This window comes from Corvus brachyrhynchos, unplaced genomic scaffold, assembly GCF_000691975.1.
Source record: "Corvus brachyrhynchos isolate BGI_N302 unplaced genomic scaffold, ASM69197v1 scaffold221, whole genome shotgun sequence".
Classification (NCBI taxonomy): domain Eukaryota; kingdom Metazoa; phylum Chordata; class Aves; order Passeriformes; family Corvidae; genus Corvus; species Corvus brachyrhynchos.
In genome coordinates, this window is record NW_008236622.1 from 3,858,757 (window position 1) to 3,868,850 (window position 10,094).

The 10,094-nt window shown below is 38.1% G+C and overlaps 1 long non-coding RNA gene across 8 annotated transcripts in view; it reads right to left on the bottom strand.

The window, feature by feature from the left end:
• The window catches only part of LOC108444764, a 250,212-nt gene that overhangs the window by 116,004 nt on the left and 124,114 nt on the right, over positions 1-10,094 (bottom strand). For all 8 annotated transcript variants that reach the window (XR_001859441.1, XR_001859442.1, XR_001859445.1 and 5 more), the window contains exon 2: positions 5,689-5,760. This is a non-coding gene — a long non-coding RNA (uncharacterized LOC108444764). The remainder of the gene's footprint in view (positions 1-5,688; positions 5,761-10,094) is intronic.

The following is a 10,094-nucleotide window of genomic DNA, read 5'->3' on the forward strand; positions in this document are numbered from 1 at the left end:
CAAAACACTGTTTTAGTGGGAAACCACTACAACAGCCAAAGAATATTTATAGAAGTTTTACAGAAAAAAAAAAAAGTATCAGCATTTACCCATGCATATACAATGATAACTATTTTCTTAATAACTTTGTGTTCATTTTGCTGAATTTCTTTGTTCCATTTTAAAGTCACTCCCTCCTAGCTAGGCCTACTTAAAATAACTGAGAAAACCAAGTTTACTTCTCAGTATTCACCACAAAGTTTACTGCAATTTACAATGCAATTAAGGGCTTTTGTTTAGAAGAGCCAACTCTGATTTTGAAGGTATGGTCAGGGTGTTCACAAATACAGAAAGGTTATTGTAATACCTGTCTGCATTAAAGTATAGGAAAAGGACAGAAAAGATTTAGACTCATTTAAATTAATGATTGGTATGTAGCTACATGTATCACAATATCTCAAACACATGGCAAAAGTAAAAAAATACTAATAGGAATGTTCTCTACCCCAATGCTCTTTGATTAAACAGATAAACATATGATAGGAAAAAGGCTGTAGGTATAGAAATGATACAGTGAAATACCCAGGGTTTTTAAAAAAAATATTTATCTTAAGGAGTACATGTGATAAATCTTCTTGACAATACAAATTCAGTGTTAGCTCATTGTTACATATAAAGTCAGCTGTGCTGTGGACGGAATTAATTCTTACCCTTCCCTCAATATAGTTTAAATCTGCTGGTGTTTGACTGAGTTAAATACCAACAGTAACTGAGCCTTGCCCTTCCACACACAAGTTTTGAGTGTGCTACCTGAGGCACAGAGACGTGTTGTAACTGATCTGGGACCTCCAGCAACCACAGAGACTCTCACAAGTCCCTTGTCCTGGTCTCAGCTCTGTGCTGAAGCCCCCAGCCGATGTGCAGTGACTGGGGAGCTCTGGTGAGCAGGGTGAGGCTGGAGCAGTGCCCAGAGGCAGAGCCTGGGGTTAAGCTCTGGTCCAGCCATGGGCCCAAGGTAGCAGTGGGCACGGCCAGCCATATCTTGCTTCCAAGTTGCCTGCAAGGAGCTCTGCTCTACACTAGAGCCACTTCTTATTCTTATTTGTGTATGTAAAAATCTCTGTGGGCCTCACTCTAAAAAAACGTTTGCAGAACTAATTAAGTGGAAACTGCTACTGACCTTTTAATACTAATTATTTCTGACAGTGTTCTAGAATAATTAAAACAGGAAGAGTGGAGCTCTCAAAGAAAACAGCTGTAGTGTGCTGAAATGCTATACCTTCCACAGCTGCCTCTCCTGCCCCGCAAGAACTTTTTCAGCCACAAATGCCTGTACAGAGCAAAGTCACCACACTGGTCTCTATTCCTGCCTCCTCAGTGCTCGGCCCAGGAAACAAATGCAAAATGCCCCTTTGTTCTGCTAACAGCTTTACTGACTACAAGGAAAACGGAGTTTGGGCTGACTCGAACCAGGGACTGGCTGATCTTGCAAGATGGACATTAGAGAATCAGATTTACTCTGTACTTCAGAAAAAAAGCAATTCCAGCAGCATCCCTGCCCCCACCAACCAAAGCATCCAGTCCATAGTACAGCCACATCAAGGAAACTAGCTCTAAAGCAGAGAAACTGAACAAAGCAGTAAACCCTCACATTTTTAATGATGTACAGCAATTACACAGGAACCAAAATTTCTTTATGTCAGTAGATTGAGTAAAAGCCAAAAGGACCACTTATTCATTACTACTTTGCAGTCATTTCATACTTTGTTGAACAACTTAAAAGCCTTGAGAGAACAAACAACTGGCAGTTTTGCTTTGAAAGGTTAAGCCCAAAAGGGAATTGGAGCCTGAGGCAATAACTTTACTTTCTGAAAAATATACATTCTGTGGATTGTAATTAGAGCTGTGGAAATAACTGTTTTGTCAGCCCATAGGCCAAAAGAAAAAAGGGGAAAATAATTCATTCAAGGTCAGCAACACTGCCTCTCTGTACAATCATGACAGAGCAGAAATGTCCCCAGTCAGGAATAAAAGCTCCATTCGCATGGGTGGTCACTCGTAGACCTAGGTAGGATTTGTCATCTAGTCCATCACGTTCTTTCTGCTCAGAAAACACCCAGGTTCCTGAGAAGGCCATGACTAAAACACTTTAAAATGTGTGTATGATTGTTTTCCACTTCATTATTCATTTGCTCTCTTCTGACTTCTCCCACCTTTCCCCTTACAACAGCAGCTGCTCCCCAGTCTACTGTTTAGGTTTCTTGCTCCTCACTTTTTAAATCAGTATAGATTTCAGCTCAAAAAATGGGCTGAGATGCACACTGCTCATTGATCTGAACATCTGCAAGGACTAGTAACTCCCACAGCATGGGATGATGCAAGCATGGGATAAGATGACCATCACAATCAAATTATTTTGACTTTAGGTTTCTTATTTTGCTCCTCCTTCTTGCTGTTAATGCAGCAAATTTATTTGATTTTGTTATTTTTATTAGAAGCAAAGATCCATCTCAAATTTCCTCTGGTTTTCAATATTTGTGTCATTAAATTTTTCTCCCATTCTTCAATTCTACTGCTTAAATGCCAGTATAATCCAAAGCCTGCCACTGGATGGAAAGAATGTTTAAGAAAAGATACAAAAACTATGGGCTTATATGAGCACTGTCAACAACTGTGAACCCTTATTGTGACTCTACCTTTATCCAAATAGCTGTTCCTGGAAGCATCCTTGAAACCCTGCTTGTAAATACTGCATTAGGGCTTCTAAAATATGTGAAGAAGTTTTGGTTAGCCCATGACATGAACTTTCATTCTTTATTCCTCCACTAGGGCACTATACAGATGTAACTCATTCTTTATACTTGTTTTTTGAATGAGAGAGGATATTCTTCCAAAAAGACTTAATCTGATCGTTATTTGAGCAGGATGAGAGGAGAAGTGAAGAGCTGTATAAATCTTAGTGAGAAGCCTGGTCCGGATACAGAGACCGAATTTGTTCAACTACAGAAAAAAAATTGGTAAAAGTTTGGTCTGTGGAGCACCACATGTAAAACAATTTCATATACAGATTTTAATTTTGAAACTCACAAAATTTTGGTTCCTTCTCAAGTTTCAACCTGTTCTGCTGCTGCTGGGTTTTTTTAATCCACAGCCTGTAAAGTCAAGTGCCAAATCTATACAGTGCCATGTCCTCACACCATTAGTATTTCAGCCTCCAGCACTCCTAAGGTTATATGGTTTCCTCTGCAAAATAAATTACAGCTCCTGTAAGCAGCTACTTGTTGGTAGAGGAAAAAAACCAAAAAAGTATCAGTTATTTAGGAGAGTCACTGTTTACCAAGGAGACAGCTGCTCAGCAAAGTTGAAGATGTTTGACACCATCATGGAGACAATCATCAAAGAACAGAAGTTTTAAACACACTTCCCAGTGTGGTAAGTAATCTGTGGATATTTGATCCAGCTTTTATAGAAAATACTGCACAAGATACGCTTTTACTCTTGTGATATAGAATACTGAACAGCATTCAATAAGTTTTTCACACTGCTAACCTACAGGGCAATGCAATGTGAAACAAACATGTTTTGTTCCAAATTCCTGATCTATGTTATCCCCAAATGCTGAAAAGAAAATCAAGGGTACCAAGAAATATTTTCCTCATTGTTAAATATTCTCTTTATACACTAACAACTATTTGCTTACTAAGGTGAGAAAATATCCCTGCTCTCCAAATGGCATTACATTTGTTCATAGGTTAGAAATTAAATAATAAATGTGGTTTAACTGTCATTTGGTTTACATAAACATAAGTACTTATGAGTGAAAAGCAGTGCACCTTTATTGTAATTATAACACTCTTAAGTGTATAATTAAAAGGAAATACAGCAATCATTCTCTTGTTTCTACACAAAAATCAATAAACATAAGAATAAAGAAAGATTTTTATAGGATCACTACATGAATTGCAGCACTCTACTTTCTTTGCAACTGATATATTTCTATGACATACTTTATTAAAATTTGTATGTGTGCTTATTTGTATTTAAAATTCTGTTCCAAAGTAACTTCAAGATGGATGCCCATGGCAGCAAGCTCCTTTAGCTTTGAAAAAACAGTAGAATAAGGAGTTTGGGATTAATTTTTGTCCAGTATTTGAGTACAGAGACTTTATACATCCAAGTTACGCCCTTAATCCTAGCAGGCATTTTGAGGAACACATACTCTTGCAACAACTCATTTGATCTGATGAATTTTATTCTCTTCAGAAAAAAATTGCCACATATCTGTGCCACATGAAAGCTGGAAAGTGCTGCAGGGTTACCTCATAATAACAAGCAGCAATGAAACCCCGTAGTTTCATCCTAAAAACTTCTAAATATATCTAAAGAGTAAAAGATGACAAAACACATAAAACGCTATGCTGGAATGGCACAGCATCAGGTGTGAGTTGGCAGGGACAAGACCAAAACACCAACACAGGCACAAGGGCATCATGGCAGCCTAGTAAAGCAGCTGTGATTCAGTAAGGCCTGCATAAATTCCTAATAAATAATTGATTTAAAAATAATTAAACAAACACAACTGTTTCAAAAATGAGAATTATACTTTGATGAGAAAAGTAATGTGATATTACATGTTCACCTAGCTGAACTCACCATATTTTCCTTTACCTTAAAAACTTTAAACTAAGTAAGAAAAGTCTTCCTAAATGAATAAAATCTACTCTAGGCACATTCAGAAGAAATCCCCTTCATTAAATTCAGCTTCTTCACATCTATGACAAAGCTGAAAGCCACTATATCTTTCACTGGTTTTTTGCGTAGCAGAAGTAAAACTAAATTTTGAGCCAGACGAAGATTTTTGAAGTTCAGATCTGTGATTCAGACCTATCTCCTATTACATGCTCACAAGTAAGTACCATCATATGAAGAGGAAAACAGCAAGAATTATAAAGCAATGGGATTTCCTTCATTAATCTTTGAGAGCACTGAGGCAAGAACAATTCCATCCTGCAGTGCCTCAGACAAATTGTCTAAACTTGTGAGATTAGTGCTGGTTGCAACATCTTCCTGTTAATAATTTTCTGGATTTCTATCTGTATTAATACTTCCAGTGAAATTAATTAAAAGAGTTAGAAATTTATTAAAAGATGATATAACCAAATTAAAGACTATCAATTAATAATTATCTAATTCATCATTAGCCTGAACTAGTTGCATTTACAATATTATTTTAGTAGATTCACTTCACTTTTGAAAAAACCAATCATATTGTCAAGAAATTTCACAAAATTACTGAACAGAAGCACTCTATTATGGCAGCAGCCTCATTAATTCACTCTAGGGACAAAGAGTTTTAATTCACTTTAACAGAACAATAATCACAGTTGAAGCATACGTGTATATAAAAATTCTTAGTAGCAAGACCTTAGCTTTGTATTTTTACCTCAGGTTCTGCCTGGTAAATGATGAAAGATGATTTGTACAAGCTGTTCACTATTGGAATAGTTAACAACCATTTTTCTTCAACTTTTATTTGCTGACATCCAATTTTAAGCACAAAAAATATGACAGTTCGCCTAAAACATGATCCTGAAAACATACACACAATTACTTGAGTCCTTGGATATTGAAGAAGTGGTTTGTAAGCATGTGGTTTAACATTAAAGCAGACCTACAATGTTGCATAAGACTTAAACAGTGATGACTTACCTTATTTAGGCCTGAGTTTCACTTCTGCTTTGTCTTGACTGAAATGTGGAGCAAAAGGAACTTCAAGGGCACCTGCAACACCCATTTAACAAATTCAGTAAGCAGAGAATTAACATGGTCCTTGAATTTTCAAATTATTTGCTGAATTGTGATCTGATTATTACATTTTGCAGGAGTTCAAACTTACTTACATAATATATGGCATCAAATTCTGCTCTTACCACAAGAGCCAGACGGAACAACTTTTTTTCTCTCAGACATGAGGACACGCAGTAATTTGCTAGAAGCAGCAGGATTGGGCAACAAATAGTTCTCTCTGGGCATGAGCTGGGATGAAGGGGGTCAACAGCACCAGGTTGCTTTGAGCCCACTCAGAAGTTCTTTATTTGGCAGCAGAACTGGTTTCTCCTGCCTCAAGCACGCTCTGCAGAACAAGATCTCATGGGGAGTAGAGGGAGGCTTGGGAAGATCAGCAGTGCTCCAGGGAGCAAATAATGCTTCTGGGATATAAGAGAGAGTACCAGGGGTAGAAAGCATCTCTTGCCTTGTTCCTTTCCCTTCCCAAGGCTGACCTCTCTACTGCCATGTATGTTGTTCCTCTTTTTTGAATGAATAAAACATCTACTGCTACATCCAAGGTCTGGTTCCCACAAAGAATTTATCCTATTTCTTTCCCTCCTGTCTTCTGTGCCTCCTTACATATGCCATTTCTCCTATGCCTGTCTTCCTAACTGTATGAATTAGAGAACAGATTAGGGTCTAGAAGCAGTGAAGTTTGTACCATATACCATATCTGGTCTTCTTGCACCACTCTGTTAGATTTAAGGCAAAGGCTCTTACACTATCACCCCTTTCCTGTTCACAGAGCAGCAGACTAGCAGTGCACCAGCAAACACAACACTGCTTAAATTGGGTAAGTACCTACCTCCTGCTACTATACTCAAAAATAGTTCTGATTCTACCTGGAGCTTGTCTTTAACATATTTTTAACAGCAGGGCTCTTCAAACAGACAAGTACTACACACTCTGGGTGCATGTGTCAAGAGATGAATGGAACAGTGGTTTCCTACATACAGATGTATTAATAATTTTTGCTTCCAAAGCAGACAAAAAAAAATTATAATGGCCTCTCCCTCAAAGCACCTCAGGACAGAAAGATTTCTAGAAGTTGTGTAAGTTCTTCTTTCAAATTGAACAGTTTGGCCTTCAGAGAGAACATCAGACCAGATACCTTTTCTGTAGCTATGCTTGTATGAAGGTAAACCAGTCATAATTATTCCCTGCAACACTGGTGGGCTTTTATCTGCCTTTCTCTTATTCTACTGTAATTGGTTGCTGTTTGGATGCTCAGTTTTTTTTCAAGAAACAAAAAAGTAGATCCAAGTTGAAAACCATATCCCTCCCTTCACCTCAGGGACTACTCAGAATGTTGGTTAGAGGAGGGTTTACTGTGCATGCTCATTATTTCTATATAATGATTACCTTCTTCTGCCAGGGCTATCTACAGCTACAGTTTAATTTAATTAGCTAATTAAACCCAGGTTGCCCCAAATCCTGCAAATCTCCTGCAAACCAGAAGTTCAGGAAGCTGAGTTACCTGATTTGACTCTGCAGTGATCATATGAGAAAGCACAGGCTTAATTAACAGTGGAATAATCATTTGGTTCTATCCATGTTCATTAACAGTCTCAGTCTGTCTGTTAGGGACATCAGGTAGCACATTGTAAGACCCACAATATTCTTGTACCTCATCAGGAAAAAAGAGAAGTAAAAGCAAAATCCAAGAAAATCCACCCACATAGGTTCTTTTTAGTATTTTCCCCAAACAGCAAACACTGTGTTAGCTGAAAGGATGAATGTATGTGACAGAAAACTCTGCTAACATTGCAGAGAAGCAAAATGAGTCTGAAAAAAAATGGTACCAATTAACACCACTTTGTCAGTCTCTTACAGCAGGTGTGGTACTAGATGCCAACACAGCCTGAACATCGCACCTGCTTAGGTCTAATTAATACCATTAAGGGATTAGTGTTTAGCTCACACACACAAATACACACAAAACATGGATCCCTGTGATGTGCTTTAACTTTAGGGCTTCAGTGTAAGTTTTCAATCTCATTTTATGGAAAATAAAGGCTGAAAAGAATGTAGATGGGCTGGTTTCAGCACCTGAAACCGCTTTTCCTAGAAGAGATCACTTGACTTCCTGCCAGTTGCAGTGCTGCTATCAGTATGCTAAATGTACCATGTGTCTTCTTAAAATAGAAGCAGCCTCTGCAGCCCTGGCCCAGCAGGCAGCATCTCGGTTGTTCTGAGCTGATTCATCTGACCAGGTGTCAGAAGCTGAATATCAGACCTAAGCTTCTTCCCCAGCTAATTGGGATGACAGCACTGCTCATTCCCTTGGCCATAACAAATGAGCAGCAGTGGAGGAAACATGATTCAGGCCACCACAACACACCAGGTCCAAAGCGTGGGAATTGTCTTTATAACTGGAGATGACCAAGTCCTACTAAGGAGCAGAACAATTCCCAGGAAATACATATATATTTTTTCAGTATCAGAAAGCCAGATTCATAGTACATTATGTAAGAACCACTTACAACCCATTTCTTTCTCCCTTATCCCCTGGGTGATTTATAAGTCAGAATATGACAAAGCTAATGGCCAAAATACACAGAAAAAGTCATGCACAAGGTTCCTGCCACAGTCATGTGGGAGCAAAAGCCTTGTGTTTAAAATAAGGGATAGCCTCTCTGCTGGAGAGAAGAGTAATATTCAAGAAAACTGCATTTCAGCTCATGTAATTGACCTAGTGGCAGCAGAAAGGCAAGACAAAAATATGGGTGAAAGAGAAAAAAAGCAAGGGAATCAATGGCATGTATTCTTTGACTACCTACTCTTTTGTGATTAAGAAAAATAAATAAGAATATACTGATGCCCTAATATGCAATGGTTCTCAAGCTCTATTCACTCCATTTTCTCCTGGGCTTTCAGGAACTGGCTGATTTACAGAGATATGGAGACTGTTTTAGTACTAAAGGTGCAAAAAACAGCAAGATAATTGTAATTCTAGTCATTTATGGCTATTGCTTTGAATGTTCTTTAGTGTTACAATCAAGAAAAACAAGCCATAAACATCTGCATCATTTTTTTTTGTTGGGTTGGAGTTTTTTTAAAATATATTTCTCCCTAAAGCTAACAGAATCCATCAGCAATAATGAAAGAGAGAATTGTAAACATCTTTCTGATAACTTTCAGTAATCTGAGACAAAGAAACAGGCAACAAAAAGGTCTTGGAAATAAAAGCAGAGAAACATCCAAGACTTTCACCAGCACAGCCCATTTGGATATTGCTTCTCTTAGACTGTTAGCCAACATTAATGAGAGCATTAAATAGCAAGGGAAAACAACAAGAAGAAATCAAGTCCCAATAAAAGCCTCAAGAAAGAAGGCCATTGATAAAATGGGTATAATGACACATTATCATCCAAGGTCAGACTGAATGTGTAAGCCCCTCATTGCAACAGGTAAACAGACCACATTCCAACACAAAGCCCAGACAGTCAGCAGCTTTCCCCATGGCAAATACACCAGCCAGCACAAAAATAACAGTCTTTACACACCCTGCTAGCCTTGCTCTTACTTGGAAACTCTCCATTTCTCATGTCCACATCAGCAGGTACAGGGTACTCCAGCTACACAATCTGCTGGCTTTGATGGTGTGTACAACTGCAGGTTCTTTTGCCCATTACTGACATACTCTGCCACCCCTTAGAAGTGATCTCTCTTCCACTCATGAAATAGCAGATCACAAAATCTGAAAAGACTATCAAAGAAAGGACTTTGAGTTCTTATGCTGCTTATGCATATTTCCCTTTCCCAGCTAGAGCTGGCAGCAGACAGGCTTAATTCAACTCCCCTTAACTGCACTGGCAGCTCACTTAGATTCACTGACTTCAGCTGGAGCAGAATTAAGAGAACAGTGGATAATTCAAAGCTTAGAATTCTTTTTCTCCCAAAATGTGTGCAATGAATCTCTTCAACCTAACTCATAGGCATACCTTGGAACTTACTGCTTTTCCTATCATGAAGGCAAGAAAGGTGTTAATGTTGATGTTTGACACCTTTTAAGATTTTCCTTCTAAAATATTTATCAGTACAATTCCATGGAGAGCTGCACATTATTGTGTAGTTTTAGGATCAACTTCTAGTAGTAGTTTGGGAAAATTACAGCTAATTAATATGAATAGTGAATTTGCTCTCATGTTCAGTCAGCTGCAAAATTCTGTTCTTCATTTAACATGAAAACACTGATGATTTTTCTTCCAAGGAGCAAATATAGGGCCTTTCACAAAGAGCTTTAATGGATAAGATGAAGGATGAATGTCTGAAATAGATAAAGG